This window comes from Cetorhinus maximus, chromosome 23 (assembly GCF_964194155.1).
Source record: "Cetorhinus maximus chromosome 23, sCetMax3.hap1.1, whole genome shotgun sequence".
NCBI lineage: Eukaryota > Metazoa > Chordata > Chondrichthyes > Lamniformes > Cetorhinidae > Cetorhinus > Cetorhinus maximus.
Window position 1 is genome coordinate 60,394,942 of NC_135901.1, and position 22,255 is coordinate 60,417,196.

Here is a 22,255-nt window from a genome sequence, read left to right on the forward strand (position 1 = left end):
CAGCTTTGAAAATTCTCATATTTTCACATTGGATTTCAATGTGAAGAAAGCAGAGCTGTAACAAGCTTATATAGTTCAGCAGATGTACTGCAAGAAGTTAAATAACAGGCTGATGATAACAGTGCTCTTTGGACGTGGTGAGATCCAGTGCAGGATTGACACCATTAATGTGTCGTTCAATTAGTCTCGTGACAAATCTCATGCTGGAAATGACAAGAAAACTCGCTGAATTTGCTCCGTGTTTTGGTTTCAAATGAGCCGAATACAAGGTAAGGAAGTACATCTCGCTCGAGTGGGTTATAAAATGGAAGCATGACCCGTGCTGTTGGGAAACATAAAATGATAGAAAGTTGCAGCACGGAAAGAGGCCATTCGGCCGGGCGTGCTGCTGTCAAAGAGCAGTAGTGATTGGTTGATCCATCAGGAGTGATATTTATGTCAGTGCAAACAGTAGGCAGCAAAATTTGCCCTTCTCCCACCCATATATTTCCTGGCGCCACCATCTCTGTGGTCAGTGCTTTGCACCCAGCCCTTCTCTTCTCCTTCTTTCACTCCGCTTCTGTCTTTGTTCTAGACTTGTCCAAATATGACATTTCCAACTCTGCGGTGAAACTTCAACTATCACCCCACTGGTTCTGGTGGAGCTGTTAAATCGTTTCCATCAATGAGGAATTAATACTCATTTTAACAAGATAAAAAAATCTACATTCCCTGATTGGGAATCGAACCCAGGCTAATGCTGATAAAGTGCCGAATCCTGACCACTAGACCATCAGGGAAGCTATCATCTCAATTTCTCTGTTCCTTTCACCCACTCTAACCTGTCTCTCTCTGAACTTGCTGCACTCCGTTCTCTCAGGTCCAACCCTCACATTGTCATCAAACCTCCTGACAAGGGTGGTGCTGTTGTTGCCTGGCGCACTGATCTCTACCTCGAAGAGGCTGAGCGTCAACTCGCAGACACTTCCTCCTACCTGCCCCTGGACCATGATCCCACCACTGAACATCAAGCCATTGTTTCCAGGACTGTTACTGACCTCATCTCCGCTGGAGACGTTCCTTCCACAGCTTCCAACCTCATAGTCTCCCAACCTCGGACGGCCCGCTTATACCTCCTGCCCAAAATCCACAAACAGGACTGTCCCGGCAGACCGATCATGTCAGCCAGTTCCTGCCCCACGGAACTCATTTCTTGCTATCTTGACTCCATTCTCTCTCCCCTTGTCCAGTCCCTTCCCACCTACATCCGTGATTCCTCTGACACCCTACATCATATCATCAATTTCTAGTTCCCTGGCCCCAACCGCCTCCTCTTCACCATGGACGTCAATCCCTCTACACCTTCATCCCCCACCGGGATGCTCTGAGGGCTCTCCGCTTCTTCCTTGAACAGAGGCCCGAAAAATGCCCATCCACCACTACTCTCCTCCGTCTGGCTGAACTTGTTCTCACACTGAACCATTTCTCCTTAAACTCCTCTCACTTCCTCCAAATAAAAGGTGTGGCTATGGGTACCCGCATGGGCCCCGGCTATGCTTGTCTCTTTATGGGGTATGTGGAACATTCCTTGTTCCAGTCCTACTCCGGCCCCCTCCCACAACTCTTTCTCCGGTACATCGATGATTGCTTCGGTGCTGCTTCATGCTCTCGTCTGGACTTGGAAAATTTTGTTAATTTTGCTTCCAATTTCCAACGCTCCATCATTTTCACATGGTTCATTCCTGACACTTCCCTTCCCTTCCTTGACCAATTCCCTGTCTCAATTTCTGATGATAGACTGTCCACCAATATCCATTACAAGCCTACCGACTCCCACAGCTACCTCGACTACAGCTCCTCACACCCCACTTCCTGTAAGGAATCCATCCCATTCTCTCAGTTCCTTCGCCTCCGTCGCATCTGTTCTGATGATGCCACTTTCAAAAACAGTTCCTCTGACATGTCTTCCTTCTTCCTTAATCGAGGTTTTCCACCCACAGTGGTTGACAGGGCCCTCAACCGTGTCCGGCCCATCTCCCACGCATTCCTTCTCACACCTTCTTCTCCCTCCCAGAAATATTATAGGGTCCCCATTGTCCTCACTTATCACCCCACCAGCCTCCGCATTCAAAGGATCATCCTCCGCCATTTCCACCAACTCCAGCACGATGCCACCACCAAACACATCTTCCCTTCACCACCACCCCCCACCACTCCCGCACCACCCGCCCCCCCTCCCCCCCACCCCACCCCCGCCCCCCACCCCCGGCGGCATTCTGCAGGGATCATTCCCTCCGTGACACCCTGGTCCACCCCTCCATCACCCCCGACACCTCAACCCCCTCCCACGGCACCTTCCCATGCAACCGCAGAAGGTGCAACACCTGCCCCTTTACGTCCCCTCTCCTCACCGTCCAAGGGCCAAAATACCCCTTTCAAGTGAAGCAGCATTTCACTTGCACTTCCCTCAATTTAGTCTACTGCATTTGATGCTCCCAATGCGGTTTCCTCTACATTGGAGAGACCAAACGCAGACTGGGTGACCGCTTTGTGGAACACCTTCGGTCTGTCCGCGAGCATGACCCAGACCTCCCTGTCGCTTGCCATTTCAACACACCACCCTGCCCTCATGTCCACATGTCCGTCCTTGGCCTGCTGCAATGTTCCAGTGAAGCTCAACGCAAACTGGAGGAACAGTGCCTCATCTTCCGACTAGGCACTTCACAGTCTTCCGGACTGAATATTGAGTTCAAAAACTTTAGATCATGAACTCTCTCCTCCATCCCCACCCCCTTTCCGATCCCCCTTTTTTCCAACAGTTCATATATTTTTTTTCTTTTCCCACCTATTTCCATTTTTAAAAAATGTATTTCCATCCATTGTTTTATCTCTACCTTTTAGCTTATTTCGATCCCTTCCCCCCGCCCCACCCCCACTAGGGCTATCTCTACCTTGCTCGTCCTGATTTCTACCCTTAATGTCACCTGTTAGCACATTTCTTAGCTAATATCACCACCGTCAACATCTCTTTTTCCTTTTGTCTGACATCTCTTCTTTGCCTCCGCCTATCACTGCCCCTCTATCCAGCTCAACCTGCCCCACCCCCCACAACCAGATTATATTTCACCGCATTTCTCCATTTCCTTAGTTCTAAAGAAGAGTTACACGGGTTCGAAACGTCAACTGTGCTCCTCTCCGCAGATGCTGTCAGGCCTGCTGGGTTTTTCCAGGTATGTTTGTTTTTGTTTCAGATTTCCAGCATCCGCAGTATTTTGCTTTTATCTGAGAGAGAGAAATCAATACGTTTCAGTAATTGAGACGCTGTCTCAGATCGAGATATGACAGACATTAAATGATTGTGGTGACAAACGTGCCCGTCTTAGCAAAGAAATGTTTGGTATGACATGAATTTCTAAACAAGAGCACACAACAGAATATACTATCAATGAATATTTACGTTATTTGACGATCTGTAGTTACAGTTTGAATAAGAGAAAATAAAATAAAATGAAACATTCTGGTGAAGATACATCTTTTATCTTTGTGGAATGACGCAGCACGATTTCTTTTCACACCGACACGCAGAACAGGTGATGTCTCATATGTAATACTGTTGGCTGTAATGAAACTGAATATTAGGAGCTGCACGGAACAAACAGTCAAAACCTGTAGTTTTAGGCCAAAGTCAGTGGCCCATTTCTAACTCAACGCTCAACTTCTAGAGACATAGAATAGTGTAGTAACAACAGAGACAGAGCCTGGCGTGGCAATTACTGAGACAGGGCCTAGTGCAATTTAAGCAGAGGCATTACTACAGAGGCCATCTAATGTTACTTAAGCAAAGACGTGACCTAGTGCACGAATAACAGGGGCGGGGACGAGTGCTATATTAACATAGACAAGGTCTACTGCTGTAATAGCGGAGATGGGTCTAGTGCAATAGTTACCGATACAGGGCCTGGATCAACGTCAATTGAAATAGGGCAGTTATTACAGGCAAAGGGCACAGAGTAATTACTTCACAGAGAGAGTCTAAGGCCGTAATATCGGAGGCTGCCACCAGTGTAAGAGTAACAAACATGATCTCGTGGAGTAAAAGCAGGGAAAGGGAGAGTGGAATAGAAGCAGAGACAGAGGTACAAAGACAAAGTCTCTGCAAAGACAGGATCTATTTTAATTAAAAAGACAGACAAGCTCGAGTGTAATACAGGCAGATACAGAGTCTATTGTAAATTGTTCTGAAATACGGTCTAGAGGAATATAAGTGCAGACATGACTGAGTGTGTTATAAGCAGCGCCGCGACCTAGCGAAACACAAGTGAGACAGTGCCGAGTGCAGTAATAATTGAGACAGGATCTTGTGTAATACGAACCAGCCTGGTGTAGCAATAACACTGACCGGATCCAGTTTAAGAAAACTGATACACGGTCTAGTGCAGCTTCACATAATTTAGTGCTCTTTTTAACATCAACTGACGCAGTGTCTGGTGAATTAAATACCGGCAAAGGTACGAGATTAATAAAAACAGAGTCATACACTAGTACAGCAATAAGAGAGTAATGGTTTAGGACAATAACAACAGAAACAGGGAATTGTGTGATATGAATGGAAGCATGTATTGGTGCAGCATTACCTGAGACGGGGTCCAGTTTGATAGACACGTGGCAGGTTCTACTGGAGTAATAGGTGACACAGAGTCTTGTGAAATGCAAATAAAAACATGTTCTAGTTTTCTATAACCAGAGACAAGCTCTAGTGCAGTGCCAACTGGGGCATGGCTTATTGTAACTTTGGTCGAGACCTGCTTCAGTGCAGTCATGACTGAGATAGTGCCAACTGTATTATGGCCATAGTCCAGTCCATTAGCAACTGAGATTGAACCAATTACAGAAACAACTGAGAGATGACCTTCTCTAATATGATCAGAGACATGTCCTAGTGTAATAGAAACAGAAACGGCGTCTAAGTTAATATGAACAGAGACAGTGCCAAATGCAGTAATAATTGAGACCGCGTCTGCTTCATGTGATGTGAGCAATCACGGTTCCACTGCCACCCACTGGTCCATCTTTGCTACTGCAGGTGTTGTGAAAATGTCGATTCCATTTACAATGGTTAAAATCAGAAATAATGGAAAACGTCGTCGGCAGCATTTGAACCTGCGCGGGGTAACCCCAATGGAATTCAAGTCCATCGCCTTAACCACTCGGCCACGACTACAGAGCTTGACAGTAAGCCTGTGTTATTTATATGAAGTCATAGAATGGTTACAGCAGACAAAGTGGACCTTCTGCCCGCCCTGTCTTTGTCACAACCTAGCCGGGCATGCACGCGCGTTATTTCCTATGTGAAAATTCAGGGAGATCAATGTTGTTTCCTCCTGGAGCCTCAGCTTGTTCTGAATTTCAAACTGTGGAAGGTAATCGACCCTCAAAATCCACAAGGTTGTAATGCATTCCTCTCAATCAATAACATCATTCACATCTTCCACTTCTTCGCTGCACCTCCTTCCAAACATTGCAAACTCCAATTGCATCGTTCATCCTGATATTTTTCCTCTTTGACATTTTAATATGAAGTTGCACAACCAATGTTAATCAGGGTTGTGTTGGTGAATATGTGTCCATCTCCTTGGGGAACTGAACCGCGTTGACACAGACAGAGGAACACACACCGACACATGCAATGAGAGTGACAGAGGCCGAAGGAGAGACAAACACCCAGAAAGCATGGATGTCACCAAATTGGCCAATTATTGTTCAATTTCAGACTGCTAGTGAATGTTTGCAGATGAACTGAAGTCAGAAACACGGGGGTGTTTGGGTGGTTTTCTTTTTCATTTGACTGATAATTTAATCTGCAGACAGTTTGTGTCAATCAGGAATGAGAAGAAGGGCAGTTGGCAGGATTGGAACCACGTGGAAAAACGCCTCAACCACTCGGCCAGGACAACTGGGTAAAGGCTACATGTTGTTTGTTTAACATAATAGAATGAATACAGGGAGTACCAGTGAAAGAAGGTCTTCCAGTCCGTGCCATTGCCCCAACTTTTCCCAGTCACCCTGGGATTTACACTGTCTCTCCTCATTCTTCCAACTGAAATACAATACTGCACAGATCAGCTGCTCCTTCACCGCACAGAGAATCTTTTGGAAGCGTCTCAAATAACAAAGTACCAGAAAGTTTGGCAGCGGTGGGAGTAAAGCCCAAATCACCAGAGTGATCGAAACCTGAACCAGCGGCTGATCTCGCTCGGCCTCACTACCACATTCAGATTAGACACAAACATTGACACTGAATTATGATATAAAAAATAATGTTCAGGAATTGGCCATTCGGACCGTCGAGCATTCTCAGCTGCTTAATAAGATCATGTGAAAACTTCAATCATCCTCCACTTTGTAACATCCAGAAGTTTAGTTGCTGAACAGTCTCCACTCAAAATAAAGAGAGAAATGTCCTGTTAACTGCTTTTTTTTTGCTGATATGAAGTCAGAGAACTAACATGGATAATGTTTGGGTGGTCAAAATGGGAAACTGAACACGCACAGAAAATCACAAATATGTGCGTTGTTAAGATTTGAAATTATGCTTATTTTCACACTGTCTTTCAATGTGCAGAAAGTGGAGCTGTGATCAGCTTATAGCTCAGAAGATGTACAGCAAGAATGTACATTACAGGCTGATGCTCCTGGTGCCTGTTTGGACTCAGTGAGCTGCATCTTACGATTGAGACCATTTAAATGTGATTCAACGAGTCCCGTTCGAAATTCTGTGCTCGAAAAAGAAAACTTGCTGAATTTGCCCATTGTCTTGAATTCAAAGCATCACATGGAAGATAAGAAAGTTAATCTTAACCGTGGTGTTAGGAAACATAAAATGACAGAAAGTTACAGCAAAGAAAGAGGCCATTCGGCCCTGTGTGCTGCTTCCAAAGAGCAGTGTGATTGGTTGATCTGAATGATATTCGTCATTTAGGAAGAATGGGCAAAAAGGAAAACGAGGGGGGGTCGCGCTGTCAATAAGGAACGAGATCGGTACATTAGTGAGAGAGGATCTTAGATTGAGGGATCAACATGTAGAATCAGTTTGGGTGGAGCTAAGAAACTGCAAGAAGCAGCAAACATTGGCAGAAGTTGTTTATAGGCCGCCAAACTGTAGTGGAGTTTACTTTTACAAACTTCACCAAAGACAAGTTTCTTTGACCAAATGGTCTATGTCGGTGGAAAACAAGTGTCCTCTTCAGCCAATGAGAAGAACCATTGCTGTTCGCTGGAACATGAAATCGATACTTTCCTCCTTTAAGACAGTTCTTAAAGCCATCCCCTTTGACCGAGCTTTTAGTCACCTGACCGATTACGTGGCTCAGCGTCATACTTTGTGATAAAATGCTCCTGGGGAACGCCTTGTGACGTTTCATTAGGAAAAAGGAGCTTTATAAATATAAGTTGTTGTTGTAGTCCATACATAGAAAGAGACAAACTACTCTTGTCTCTTTCATCCTGATATTTTTCACTGTAACATTGTAATGTGAACTTGCACCATTAATGTGAATACAGTTTCTGCTCATAAAAAGTTCAGTTCACCTCCTCAGGGAACTGAACCACATTGACCCACACAGAGGAACACAGACAGGAAAACACCGGGAGTGACAGATACCTAAGGAGAGACAAATGCCACAGTGAAATCATCACCAAATTGGCTCCCTTTTGTTTTCCATTTCCAACTGGAGATTTGCAGAAGGCTGACAAATGAACGGATACAAGAGAACACGGGTGTGTTTGGATCGCTTTTCCTCGATTCAAACGATACTTAGCTCTGTCTGTGCGCCGAGAAAATCCAAAATAACGAGAAACGTAGTCGGCAGGATTCGAACCTGTGCGGGGTAACCCCAATGGATTTCTAATCCATCGCCTTAACCACTCGGCCACGACTACAGAAGCTGGTCCCCAACTACTATTATTTGTATGAAATCATGCAATGTTTACAGCGGAGAAAGCGGCCTTTCTGCCCGTCCTGTCACTGCCATTACCTGATCTTTTCCCCGGAACCCTGCAATTTACACTGTCTCTCCTCGTTCTCCCGACAAAACTGGGAAAGAAAGAGTGAGAATGATCCAACCCGGCCAATTACTGCCCCGTCCGACTACTCTCCATCATCAGTACAGTAATGGAAGGTGTCATCAATAGTGCTATCAAATGGCACAGACTTCGCAATAACCTGCTCACTGATGCCCAGCTTGGGTTCCGCCAGGACCACTCAGCTCCTGACCTCATTACAGCCTTGGTTCAAATACAAACAACAGAGCTGAATCCCGAGATGAGGTGACATCAAGTCAGCATTAGATCGAGTGTGGTATCAAGGTGCCCGAACACAACTGGAGTCAATGGGAATCAGGGGTAAACTCTCCGCTTGTTGGCGTCATACCTAGCACAAAGGAAGATGGAAGATGGTTGTGGTTGTTGGAGGTCAGTCATCTTAGCTCCAGGACATCACTGCAGGAGTTCCTTAGAGTAGTGTCCTCGGCCCTATCATCTTCAGCAATGAACTTCCATCCATCATAAGGTCAGAAGTGGCGAAGTTAGCTGATGATTGCACAATGTTGAGCACCATACCCGTTTCCTCAGATACTGAAGCAGTCCATGTCCAAATGCAGCAAGACGCGGACAATATCCAGGCTTCGGCTGACAAGTGGCAAGTAACATTCGCACCCCACAAGTGTCAGGCAATGACCATCTTCAACACGAGAGAATCCAACCATCGCCTCTTGATGTTCAATGCCATTACCATCACTGAATCCTCCACTATCAACATCCTGGGGGTTCCCATTGACCAGGAACTGAACTGGACTAGCCATATAAACACTGTGGCTACAAGCGCAGGTCAGAGGTTAGGAATCGTGCAACGTGTAACTCACCTCCTGGCTCCCCAAAGCCTGTCTACCATCTACAAGGCACAAGTTAGGAGTGTGATGGAATATTCCCCACTTGCTTAGATGAGTGCAGCCCCTGCAACACTGAAGAAGCTGGACACCATCCAGGGCAAAGCAGTCCACTTCACTGGCACCACATCCACATTCACTCCCTTCACCACTGATGCACAGTAGCAGCAGTGTGTACCCTCTACAAGATGCACTGCAGGAATTCACCAAGTCTTCCAAGACAGTAGCTTCCAAACCCACGACCATTACCAGCTTGAAGGACACGGGCAGCAGATAGATAGGAAGATCATCACCTGGAAGTTCCCCTTCAATTCACTCACCATCCTGACTTGGAAATATATCGGCGTTCCTTCACTGTCACTGGGTCAAAATCCTGGAACTCCCTTCCTAATAGCACAGTGGAAGTACCTACACAACAGGAACTGCAGTGGTTCAAGAAGGCAGACCACCTTCCCAAGGGCAATTAAGGATGGACAATAAATGCTGGCCCAGACAGCGAAGCCCACATCACGTGAATGAATAAAAAAAAGATCCAGGTTTACCTGCAAATTATATTGCCTTGAACTTCTGACCAAAGTAAAGCACTGCAGACGTCAGTCCCTGGAGCAAGTCTGACGTATTTGCTCAGGTGAGGAACCAGCTGAAGCTTTCAATATTGGTTTTCTTAACACCGATTTTCCAAACAGGAATTGAGCAATGGCTTGAAAGCGAAAAAAAAACAGCGCTAAGGAGAAAGAGAAGAAAATTGTCATTAATTATAAAGCTTTTTGTGCAAAACTGACACGGGTGGAAGGTACTCTTACTGCGCTGTGCCATTTGAGGATGACATTGTTGATCAGTCTGTCTCCAGAATTCCTAATGAGAACAGCCGAATTCCATAGAACCATAGAACCATAGAACACTGCAGCAGAGAAAACAAGCCATTCGGCACTTCTAGTCTGTGCCGAAATATTATTCCGCTAGTCCAATTGACCTGCACCTTGTCCATAACCCTCCAGACCTCTCCCATCCATGTATCTATCCAATTTATTCTTAAAACTTAAGAGTGAGCCCGCATTTACCAGGTCAGATGGTAGCTCGTTCCACATTCTCACCACTCTCTGAGTGAAGAAGTTCCCCCTAATGTTCCCCCTAAACCTTTCCCCTTTCACCCTAAAGCCATGTCCTCTCGTGTTTATCTCTCCTAATCTAAGTGGAAAGAGCCTACTCGCATTTACTCTGTCTATACCCCTCATACTTTTGTAAACTTCTATCAAATCTCCCCTCATTCTTCTATGCTCCAAGGAATAAAGTCATAACCTGTTTAATCTTTCCCTGTAACTCAACTCCTGAAGACCCGGCAACATCCTAGTAAATCTTCTCTGCACTCTCTCAATCTTACTGATATCCTTCCTGTAGTTAGGAGACCAGAACTGCACACAATACTCCAAAGTTGGCCTCACCAATGTCTTATACAACCTCACCATAACATCCCAACTCCTATTCTCAATACTTTGATTTATGAAGGCCAGTATGCCAAAAGCTTTCTTTACAACCCTGTCTACCTGTGACGCCACTTTCAGGGAATTATATATCTGAACTCCCAGATCCCTTTGTTCCTCCGCACTCCTCAGCACCGTACCATTTACTGTGTATGTCCTACCTTGGTCTGTCCTTCCAAAATGCAACGCCTCACACTTTTCCGGATTAAATTCCATCTGCCATTTTCTGGCCCATTTTTCCAGTTGGTCCCGATCTCTCTGCAAGCTTTGAAAGCCTTCCTCGCTGTCCATAACGCCTCCAATCTAAGTGTCATCAGCAAACTTGCTGATCCATTTTACCACATTATCATCCAAATCATTGATATAGACAACAAACAACAATGGTCCCAGCACAGATCCCTGAGGCACACCACTAGTCACAGACCTCCAGTCTGAGAAGCAATCATCCACTACCACTCTCTGTCTTCTCCCACATAGCCAATTTCGAATCCAGTTTACAACCTCTCCTTGGATACCAAGTGTCTGAACCTTCTGAATTAACCTCCCATGTGGGACCTTGTCAAAGGCCTTACTAAAGTCCATGTAGACAACATCCACAGCCTTTCCTTCATCTACTTTCTTGGTAACCTCCTCGAAAAACTCTACAAGGTTCGTTAAACACGACCTACCACGCACAAAGCCATGCTGACTATCCTTAATCAGCCCTTGGCTGTCCAAATAATTATATATCCGATCTCTCAGAACACCTTCCAATAATTTACCTACTACTGACGTCAGGCTCACTGGCATGTAATTACCTGGTTTACTTTTGGAGCAACGGAACAACATGAGCTACCCTCCAATCCTCCAGCACCTCACCCGTGGCTAAGGACATTTTAAATATTTCTGCCAGGGCCCCTGCAATTTCTACGCTAGTCTCCCTCAAGGTCCGAGGGAATATCATGTCAGGCCCGGGGGATTTATCTACCTTTATTCGCTGTAAGGCAGCAAGCACCTCCTCCTCTTTAATCTCTATATGTTCCATGACACTATTGCTTGTTTCCCTTCCTTCCTTATACACTATGCCAGTTTACGGAGTAAATACTGATGCAAAAAAAACTGGTTAAGATCTCCCCCATCTCGTGAGGCTCCACACATAGATGACCACTCTGATCTTCAAGGGGACCAATTGTGTCCCAAAATATCCTTTTACTCTTAATATACTTGTAGAAACCCTTCGGGTTTACCTTCACATTATCTGCCAAAGCAACCTCATGTCTTCTTTTTGCCTTCCTGATTTCCTTTTTTAGTATTTTCTTACATTTCCTATACTCTACAAGTACCTCATTTGCTCCTTGTTGCCTATACCTGCTATACACCTCTCTCTTCTTCTTAACTAGATCGCCAATATCCCTTGAAAACCAAGGTTTCCTATGCCTGTTAACTTTGCCTTTAATCCTGACAGGAACATGCAAACTCTGTAATCTCAAAATTTCGCCTTTGAATGCCTTCCACTTACTGAACACATCCTTGCCAGAAAACAACTTATCCCAATCCACTCTTCCTAGATCCTTTCTCATTTCCACACAATTGGCCTTTCTCCAATTTGGAATCTCAACTCGAGGACCAGACCTATCCTTATCCATAATTAACTTAAAACTAATGACATTGTGGTCAATGGACCCAAAATGTTCGCCTACACATAAAGACCCAGAGTGCTGCTGCATGACGACACCGTTTAACAGACAGCTCCATTGGGATCTTTACAGCGCAGGGTTGATAGAGGCGAGTGGGGTCATATTCGCATCACATATGATGGAGCTGCGGTTTGAAACCTGGCAAGAGCATTATCCAAGCTTGTTTATTTCAGTGTGAGCGAAAGTTCGATGATTAACGTTTGTTGTAAATATGAACACAAGTGTTGGAATTCTGCTGACTAAAATTTTCACCAGTTTTGATTTTAACCAAATTAATTATCAGCTAATTAGAAGGAAACCCATCCAAATATGTCCGTATTTTCTGATTTCCATTCATTTGTCAGCATTCAGGGAATTTGCTTTCGGAAATGGAACAAACACTGAGCCAAGTTCATGACATCCTTGCTTTCTGGGCCTGTGTCTCCCCTTAGGCCTCTGTCACTTTCAGTGTATATCCCTGTGTGTCTGTTCCTCTGTGATTGTCAATGTGATTCAGTGCCCTGAGGGGGTGAAAACGTTTTTAACGTCGCAAACTTGATTCACATTAGTTGTGCGAATTCATGTTACAATCTCGGTGAGAAAAGCATAAGCGTGAAAGATAAAACAGATAAATGGCCCTTTCTATATTTATCCTACAACAACAACAAATTATATTTATAAAGCGCCTTTAACCTAATGAAACGTCACAAGGCGTTCCCCAGGACCATTATATAACAAAGTGTGACACCGAGCCTCATATTCGGCTAGATAACTAAAAGCTCGGTCAAAGGGGGAGGCCTTAAGAACTGTCTTAAACGAGGAAAGTGTCGATTTCATGTTCCAGCTAACAGCAATGGTTCTTCTCATTGGTGAAGAAGTCACTTGTGTTCATCCGACACAGACCATTTAGTTGGAGAAAGTTGTCTGATGAAAGAGATCCGGAATGAAAAAAAATGTCAAAAGTTGCCTCCATAATCCAAATGTCAAGCCTTATTGGCAGTTTTCCTGATGTCCAGTGACCCGGAATCGGCACTTCCATTGGACCAACAGCGAATAGGGTGGAGGGTTTTGGAAATTGAAAGTTACACATGAGCAGCTTGTGGGGCTATTTCACCTCACTGTCAATTTCATGTTCCAGCTCACAGCAACCGTTGTTTTCATTGGCTGACGAAGTCGTTTGTGTTGAACCGAAACAGGCAGTTTTGTGGTGAAAGAGATCTGAACTGAAAAACAATAGGCAAAAGCAGCGTAGTTAAGCCAAATCGAAAAACTTTAGCACAGCTTCCCTGGTGGTCTAGTGGTCAGGATTCGGCGCTCTCACCGCCGCGGCCCGGGTTTGATTCCCGGTCAGGGAATGTCCGAGTTATTGAGTTTTTCGGAACGGGAATTGATCACTCATTGACTGGATCGGTTTAAAAGCTCCACCAGAATCTGAGGAGTGAGAGTTCAAGTTTCACCTCAAGAGCTGGAAAACATCACACTTGGTTCAAGTGGAGTGAGGGAATGAAGGAAGAGGAGAGGAGCACTGACTATAGAATTGTTGGTGAGGCAAAATATGGGTGGGACAAGTGCGAATTTTGCTGCCTACTGTTTGCACTGGCACAAATATCACTCCTGATGGATCAACCAATTACTACTGCTCGTTGAAAGCAGCGCGCCCGGCCAAATGGCCTCTTTATGCTGTAACTTTCTATAATTTTATGTTTCCCAACAGCACGGGTCATTCTGCCATTTTATAACCCACACCAGCGAGATATTCTTTCTTACCTTGTATTCGTCTCTTTTGAAACCAAAACACGGAGCAAATTCAGCGAGTTTTCTTGTCATTTCCAGCACGAGATTTGTCACGAGACTAATTGAGCGACACATTAATGCTGCCAATCCTTCCCTGGAGAACACCGCATCCAAAGAGCACTGTTACCATCAGCCTATCATGTACCTTCCTGCAGTATATCTGCTGGACAATATAAGCCTATCACAGCTCTGCTTTCTTCACATTGAAACCCAGTGCGAAAATCAGTTTCAAAGCTGAACAACTGGGAGGGGAGTGACTGTGGATAATCGGCACTGTGCACATTCCTGTAATCAGTATCTGGGGGAATCAGGAAGATGAGATTCGGTTGTCTCTTTACCCACGAGTTTTACACATTCCCATGAACTGACTGTGACTGCACGAAGCAGCTAATTAACCTGGGAGCTGGACGGGTAGAGGAAGCTGGAGGCGAGACAGGGACAGAAGCAGAATGAGATGCAACATGAAAGTGTTTTGAATTAGATGTGTGTCAGTTGCTTTCAGTGATGAATGACAGTCTTGTAAGTTTCACAGGAGCCGCAGTGATTAGTTGGTGTTTTTTTATTTCAAGCAGCAAGATTTTAAAATTAAAAAGATAGAAGACTGAACCTTTCTCCAATTATCCTACAACAACAACAGTTTATATTTATAAAGCGCCTTTAACCTAATGAAACGTCATAAGGCGTTCCCCAAGAGCATTATATAACAAAGTATAACACTGTGCCTCATATTCGGTCAGATGACTAAAAGCTCGGTCAAAGGGGGAGGCTTTAAGAACTGTCATAAAGGAGGAAAGTATCGATTTCATGTTCCAGCTAACAGCAATGGTTCATCTCATTGGTGAAGAAGTCATTTGTGTTCAACCTAAACAGACCATTTGGTCGGAGAAAGTTGTCTCTGGTGAAGGAGATCAGGAATGAAAAAGAAAATGTCATAAATTGCCTCCATAATCCAAATGTCAAGCCTTATTGGTAGTTTCCCTGATGTCCAGTGACTGGGAATCGGCGCTTCCATTGGACCAACAGCGAATAGGGTGGAGGGTTTTGGAAATTGAAAGGTACATATGAGCAGCTTGTGGGACTATTTAACTTCACTGTCAATTTCATGTTCGAGCTCACAGCAACCGTTGTTTTAATTGGCTGAAGAAGTCATTTATCTTGAACCTAAACAGGCAGTTTTTTGGTGAAGGAGATCGGAACTGAAAAACAATAGGCAAAAGCAGTGTAGATAAGCAGAATTGAAAACTGCTACTGTAGATTCCCTGGTGGTCTAGTGGTCAGGATTCGGCGGCCTGGGTTCGATTCCCGGTCAGGGAATGTCGAGTTATTGAATTTGTTGGAACGAGTGTTGATTTTTCATTGATTGGAACCGTTTAAAAGCTCCACCAGAGTCAGAGAAGTGAGAATTTAAGTTTTGCCTCAGAGCTGGAAAACATCACACTTGGTTCAAGTGGAGTGAGGGAATGAAGGAAGAGGAAAAGTTGCAAAGCACTGACTGTAGAAATGTTGGTGTGAGGCAAAATATGGGTGGGAGAAGAGCGAATTTTGCTGCCTACTGTTTGCACCGGCACAAATATCACACCTGATGGGTCAAACAATCACTACTGCTCTTTGAAACCAGCACGCCTGGCCGAATGGCCTCTTTCTGTGCTGTAACTTTCTATAATTTTATAGCAACAGCACGGGGAATTCTGACATTTTATAACCCATTCGAGCGAGATGTATTCGGCTCTTTTGAAACCTAAACACGGTACAAATTCAGCGAGTTTTCTTGCAATTTCCAGCATGAGACTTGTCACGAGACTAATTGAGCGACACAGTAATGGTGCCAATCCTTCACTGGAGCTCACCATGTCCTAAGAGCACTTTTATCATCGGCATGTCATGTATCTTCTTGCAGTACATCTGCTGAACAATATAAGCTTATCTCAGCTCAGCTTTCTTCACATTGAAATCCAGTGTGAAAATCAATCAAAAAGCTGAACTGGGAGGAGAGTGACTGTGGATAATTGGCACTGGGCACATTCCTGTAATCAGTATCTGGGAGAATCAGGAAGATGAGATCCAGGTGTCTCTTTACCCACGAGTTTTACCCATTCCCACGAATTGACTGTGTCTGCATCAAGCAGCTAATTGACCTGGGAGCTGGAAGGGCAGAGGGAGCTGGGGGCAAGACAGAAGCAGAAAGAGATGCGACATGAAAGTACTTTGAATTTGATGTGTGTCAGTTGCTTTCAGTGATGAATGTCTGCCTTGTAAATTTCACAGGAGCCGCAGTGATCAGTTGGTGTTTTATTTAAGCAGCAAGATTTCAAATTAAAAAGATAAAAGCAAATTACTGTGAATGATGGAAATCTGAAACAAAAGCAGCATATGCTAGAAAAACTGAGCAGCTGGAGCGAGGGTCAATGTTTCCAGACAGTACGACTTTTATTCAGATTTTTAAAGTATTACAGCGCCCAGTGTGGGGCTTGAACCCATGACCCAGAGATTAACATTCTCATGCTCTGCCGACTAAGTCAATCAGGAACATGAAAACATGTTTTGTATCCCAAAATACATAGTTAAACCTGTTGCTTTCTACCTGACACCTCAGCTTGACCTGAATTTTAAAGTGTGGAACGTAATTGGCCTACAAATGCCCCAAAGTTGCAATGCATTCCCCTCAATCATCAATCACATCATTCACATCTTCTGCTTCTTAGCTGCACCTCCTTCCAAATACTGTGATCCATTTTCCTCAGGATTTTCTCCTGGATTTAATATTTAGCTACTTCGGGTCCTCATTTTGAAATCAGAATCGCTTCAATATCCAACACAATTTGAATTGTAAACCTGACGGGAAAACAATGGAAAACAAGTCACTCAGTAACACAAATCCCATGGTGCTCATTTTCAGATTCACAACAGTCAGATTTTCAATAAAATGAAGGAATTTTACAGTGAAAAGTTTAGAAAGTTGGTGTGACTTTTATTTGTGTCTCACTCACTCAGGTATTCTGTAAATGCTGCTCGGAGATTTAGTGACCGGGATATAATCTACCTGCGTTTTCCTGAGCCTGTGTTCGGTATATTGGGAGGTTTGGTCCAGGTTGGAGTATCTTGCGTCCCAGGGATGGGCAGTAACCCGCTGATTGAAGCTGCAGTCGCCGCTTTCTGCTGGCAGCGGGTGATAGGAGAGTGCGGGGCCGGAATATTGCTGCTTTTCCCTGTCTCACTCACTGCGGAGTTGAGGAAGAGAGAATAATTGAGGGGTTCGTTTGATTCCAATAATTTCATGGATTTCTGATGGGTTAGATGAATGTACAGAGTGGGTCCAAATCTTTTTCATTGTATTTGACAGAAAGCGTAATTTTAAAAAGAAGCTGTTTTTGTGGGAGCTCACTGGACAACAAAAGACCTGCCACCATTTGGGGATATCTTGCAGCCCAAGTACCCAATGACAACCTGGAACTGTGTGACAATGATTGGCGATGAGGGGGAAAAACAGTAAAAATCTTCACCCTCTGGGTGGTTTTGAATCACCAACCTTTCAGTTAACAGGCAAACACGCTGACCAATTGCGTCACAGACACTTACACAAACCTAACTGACAAGGTATCCAAACCAGGGTGTCAGTGAGTCTAATCTTCAGATTGCCACTACCCAGATAGCTATCGCGCTCTATCAGTTTTACTCTTCCAAAATAAAGGGTGGGACATTCATTCCAGATACATGGAAACAGTCTGATCCTACCCACTGCAGACACATCCATGTCACCAGGAACCAGCTCTCCTACAACCGGTGCCGTCTCCCTTCGAGCTTTTCATTGTCTTGCCTGTTACCAAGTATTCTGATTGTCCCGAAGCCGGTATTAGGTTTGAATTCCTGATGTGCAGTAACGAGAATCCTTTCAATGTCTCAAATCAGTTAATTTCACTGATAACATTAGAGTCACTGTTCCAGTGTCTTAAAGAAGGGAAAGGTGCCTTGACTGTCTCTGGTCAGTCGGGCAGTTCACCCTTCATTCGCATTGGATTCCATTCCTCAAAGTGGATTTTCATTTCCTTCTTGAGTTCCCTTACTACATCTTTGGATTGAGAGTCATTATGAACATTTCAGATGCAGTGCAGTGCTGATGAAAGGTTACAGACCTGAAATGAAAACCATGTCTCTCTCTCCAGAGTCACTACCAGATCTGCTGAGAATTCCAGCATTTTCTGTTTTTATTTCAGATAACCAGCATCTGCAGTATTTTTTGCTTTACTTTACCTGATCAGTGAAACATATAATATCCTCGGGGTACTTGACAGGGCGGCTTTGGAGAGGATGTTACCTCTTGTGAGATAATTTAGAACTCAGAATAGTTGTTTAAAAACAAGGGGTAACCCATTTAAAATGGAGATGAGGCGATTTTTTTTTCTTTCAGACGGTCGTGAAACTTTGGAACTCTGTTCCTGAAAAGGCTGTAGAAGCAAAGTCTTTGAATATTTTTAAGGCAGAGGTCGATATATCCTTGGGAAGCAAGGGGGTGATAAGTTATCGGTGATAGGTGGGATACAGATTTCAGGTGACTATCAGGTCAGCCATGATCTTATTAAATGGCGGAGTAGGCTTGAGGGGCCGAATGGCCTACTCCTCCTCCTTTTTCTTATGTAGTGCTAAGAATATGGAACCAATTACCAGTCGATTTCGAGATGCATGACTGAGCTGAAAATGTGTAGGTAAACTCACACTGTAAACAGATTGTTCAACAGTTAAAATTGGAAAGGGATTCACTCTCATCCCATTTACTGACACAGCAACACAGTCTTGCTGGTGGGAGACCATTCAGATACTTCACGTGTGCAAAGGGCTTTATTCAGTTTGCCCACATGTTAACACTCCAACTTTAAAAGTTCAAAAGATTTGATCCACAATCAGAGCAGAGATGCTGGCAAGACACGGTTTAAATGTTCCATGTATCGGGGGAAATGTTACTAGCTCACCCCATCTGCTGAGACTACACTGAGTTCAGATCTAACTGTCGGGGTTTGTTCTGCATCCAGGCGAGAATTGCGGTGGACTCCGAGGCAATTTGGCCGCTGTATCATTGATTCAACAATTTTATGTCTTTCCCCTATGGCACTCATCGTATTCTGATTACAGGACAGAGGTTTCTGTCCTACAACGTGATCTTTCAATGGCGGAGCGGCCACGCAGCATTCCCTGCGGGGCAGAATATGCCCTATCTTCACAACAGCAGCGCCACACGCATGCGCAGTGTTGAGTGTGATGGGGCATGCGCATTGCGGTCGGATCCATGAGCATGCGCAGTGCTGGTCTATGACTGAAGCTGCTCAGAGCGGTAGAGGGAATGTGGAGTGGAGCAAACTAACAGAGTTAGTGGGTATGTGAGGAGGAATGGAGCCAGCGGAGTGGGTAGGGAGGCTTCATTAAAACACAGTGCAGGCCACAGACCCCAAATAACAAGGTACCGGTCTTGTGTTTGCAGAAAACGGGCCGAAAAATTCTGGATTTCTCCCTTCGCCAGGCCCGGGGCAACGGCCGCCATCTTTTTAGGGGGCAATGTGCTGCAGGGCGCATGCGCGGTCATCCTGGTCCAGATAGCAGGAGGAGGGAATGTTGTGTATTTCTATCCTGGACTGACAGGGATGGATTTTGGAAACTCCTTTTACAGGGGGTGGGAATGGGAGGATTTACACACAGTAAACTCAAACCAAAAGAAACGTTTGTTCTTTCTGAATTTCAATCCTGGATTGACCGTGATGGATTTTTTGAATTTCATTTACATGTTAGAAGAGGAGGAACTCAAGAGATACTTGATGGAGATGAGAAACTGAAACCAAACATCATGTCAAAATCTGAAAGTCTCTTGATTCGCCAGGACCTGAATAGCACCAGCCTTTGAATGTAAGCATTGATGTCATTTTCAGTTACTGAGTAAAAAATCTCTTCCTCACATTGTGGATCTTATCTAAAATCTTAAATCTCTGTCCCTTAATCCTTTCATAATCAGCTAATGGGAACAGCTTTTATTTAACTACCTTTATAATCCTGTACACCTCTATCAAATCTCCCCTCAAGCTCCTTTACTCCTTGGAAAACAACCTCAGTTTCTTGAATTTAATCTTACAATTAAAACCCCTCATCCCTCGACCCATTCTGATAAATCTCCTCTGTCCCCTCTCAAGGACCCTCACATCCTTCATAATGTGTGGTGATCACTGGTTTGCACAGACCCCGATATTCTGTGTCCGTGTGTGTGACATCATCACACATCGACAGTTACACTGTGACATCATCAGACATCAACAATTACACGGTGACATCACCCCGCTCCCCGGGTATTTCCTCAAGTGGGAGATTTTTCTCTGACTCCGGTGCTTCTGATATCTTTCCAGCTGCAGAATCCAGCAGGAGAGTTTAAATTTGAAAATGGTGAATTGTTTCAGAGGTGAGTATTTTTTACTATCCATCTACAATTTAGAGCTTTTAGTGCTGTGCTCTGTTTTCTGTGAGAGGTTCCAAGTCTCTGGGACTGGTGTGGCTCCTTTACTGAGGATCTGAATCCATGTCCATCCATTGCTTTGTTTCATCTCTGCCCTCCCTGATCACCTCTCTACCATAGTCCACCTTCCTCTGTCTCTAATAATGGATCTATTTGAGTTATGTTTAGTATTTTATTGTTACTTCTGCTGACTGTCTCTCAATGAGGTTTCCACTGCTGCCCATCCCCCGAACATGTGCTGCTGGCTTCCCAGCTTTATCTTCCCACAGTATCTTTCATAGTCAAGCATTGTTTTTCTTGCCCTATAGTCCATTTCTATTCCACTTCTGAGCTTATATTTATCATCAAATTCTGCAGCTTTTTTACTCCCTGTAAATCATTCTGCGAACCCTGAAATGTTTACTCTGTTTCCCTCTCCACAGATACCAGCAAATATTGCCAGTCCCCAGCTGACTGTGGAGAAGATGATGTTTGACCTTCTTGAACCGCTGCAGTCGGTGTGGTGAAGGTGCTCCCACAATGCTGTTAGGTAAGGAGTTAAAGGTTATTCACCCAGTGATGATCAAGGAAAAGTGATATATGTCCAAGTCAACAACAACAATTTGTATTTATAAAGCACTTTTAATGTAAGACAATATTCCAAGACATTTCACAGAAATGTTACAAAGCACTGAGCCACATGAGGAGATATTAGGGCAGGTGATCAAGCGTTTGGTCAAAGAAGTGGGTTTTACAGAGTAAATTAAAGGAGGAAAATGAGGTAGAGAATGGGAGAGGTTTAGGGAGTGAATTCCAGAGCTTGGAGCCTTGGAAAGTGACAGAATGGGCACGAATGTGGAACAATAGAAATCAAGAACGCTGAGTAGGCCAAATTAGAGGAGCGCAGATATCTCCGAGGGTTGTGATGCTGGAGGAGATTCCAGCAATAGGGAGCAGCCATGCAGGAATTTGAAAATAAGGGGTGGAGTCAGGCGATGTTACTGAGGTGGAAATAGGCGGTCTTGGTGATGATGTGGATATGTGGTTGGAAGCTCATCTTGGGGTGAAATATTTCATCATGGTTGTGAACAGTCTGGTTCAGTCTCAGACAGTTGTCAGGGAGAGGGATGTAGTCGGTGTCTCGGGAGTGGAGTTTGTAGTGGGGACTGAAGACAATGGCTTCAATCTTCCCAATATTTAAATGGAGGAAATTTCTGTTCATCCAGTACTGGATGTCAGACAAGTCAGGATGGTGTGTGACTTGGAGGGGAACTTGGAGGTGATGGTGTTCACATAGACCTGCTACCCTGGTCCTTCTCATGGGTAGAGGTTGAAGGTTTGGGAGATTCTGTCAAAGTTCTGGTCTATTTGTAGGTCTATGAAAAGACCTCTCCTCACCCCCTGCCTCTCTCACTCCTCTCTCTGACTTTCCCTCTCTCTCCTTTTCTCCTCCTGTCACATAGAATTCTCCAGACCAGCGAGTTGTGGATGCTCCATCATTGAATATATTTCAGGCTGTGATGGAGAGATTTTTGAACTCTCAGGGAGTCGAGGGATATGGGGAGTGGGCGGGAAAGTGGAGATGAAGCCCAAGATCAGCCACGATCGTATTGAATGGTGGAGCAGGCTCGAAGGGCCATGTGGTCTCCTGCTGCCCCTAACACTTGTTTTATTTTTGACACCAGAGTCTTGTGTTGGCCCAGACTGGGTGGCAGGTTCCCTTCCCTGAAGGACATTAGTTAACCAGTTGGGTTTTTATGACAATCCAGCAGTTTTCATGGTCACTTTTTCCTCGTGCCGGTCCCACAAATTCCCAGATTCATTCAGCTCAGTTTCACAACCTGCCTTTGTGTTTTTGTGGGTTCCCTCTCACTCCCTTTTTTCTGTTTTAAATCAATTCCACAGGGTATTAGAAGGGGAGGATTTGAAGTCGGGAAA

At 44.5% G+C, this 22,255-nt stretch overlaps 3 protein-coding genes, 3 non-coding genes and 1 pseudogene across 9 annotated transcripts in view; 3 read left to right on the forward strand and 4 right to left on the reverse strand.

The window, feature by feature from the left end:
* Positions 1–22,255, reverse strand: part of LOC144698328 (uncharacterized) — a 694,970-nt gene that overhangs the window by 460,310 nt on the left and 212,405 nt on the right. The gene's annotated exons all lie outside the window — the stretch shown is intronic.
* Positions 1–22,255, forward strand: part of LOC144698352 (uncharacterized) — a 674,481-nt pseudogene that overhangs the window by 174,095 nt on the left and 478,131 nt on the right. The gene's annotated exons all lie outside the window — the stretch shown is intronic.
* Positions 1–22,255, forward strand: part of LOC144697667 (uncharacterized) — a 200,642-nt gene that overhangs the window by 69,995 nt on the left and 108,392 nt on the right. The gene's annotated exons all lie outside the window — the stretch shown is intronic.
* LOC144697668 (uncharacterized) overlaps positions 1–22,255 on the reverse strand; it is a 57,648-nt gene that overhangs the window by 28,868 nt on the left and 6,525 nt on the right. The window lies entirely within an intron of this gene.
* Positions 5,119–5,200, reverse strand: trnas-uga (transfer RNA serine (anticodon UGA)). The gene has a single exon. It is a non-coding gene; the product is annotated as a tRNA-Ser (tRNA).
* On the reverse strand, positions 7,836–7,917 carry trnas-aga (transfer RNA serine (anticodon AGA)). The gene has a single exon. It is a non-coding gene; the product is annotated as a tRNA-Ser (tRNA).
* On the forward strand, positions 13,341–13,412 carry trnae-cuc (transfer RNA glutamic acid (anticodon CUC)). Its single transcript has one exon. It is a non-coding gene; the product is annotated as a tRNA-Glu (tRNA).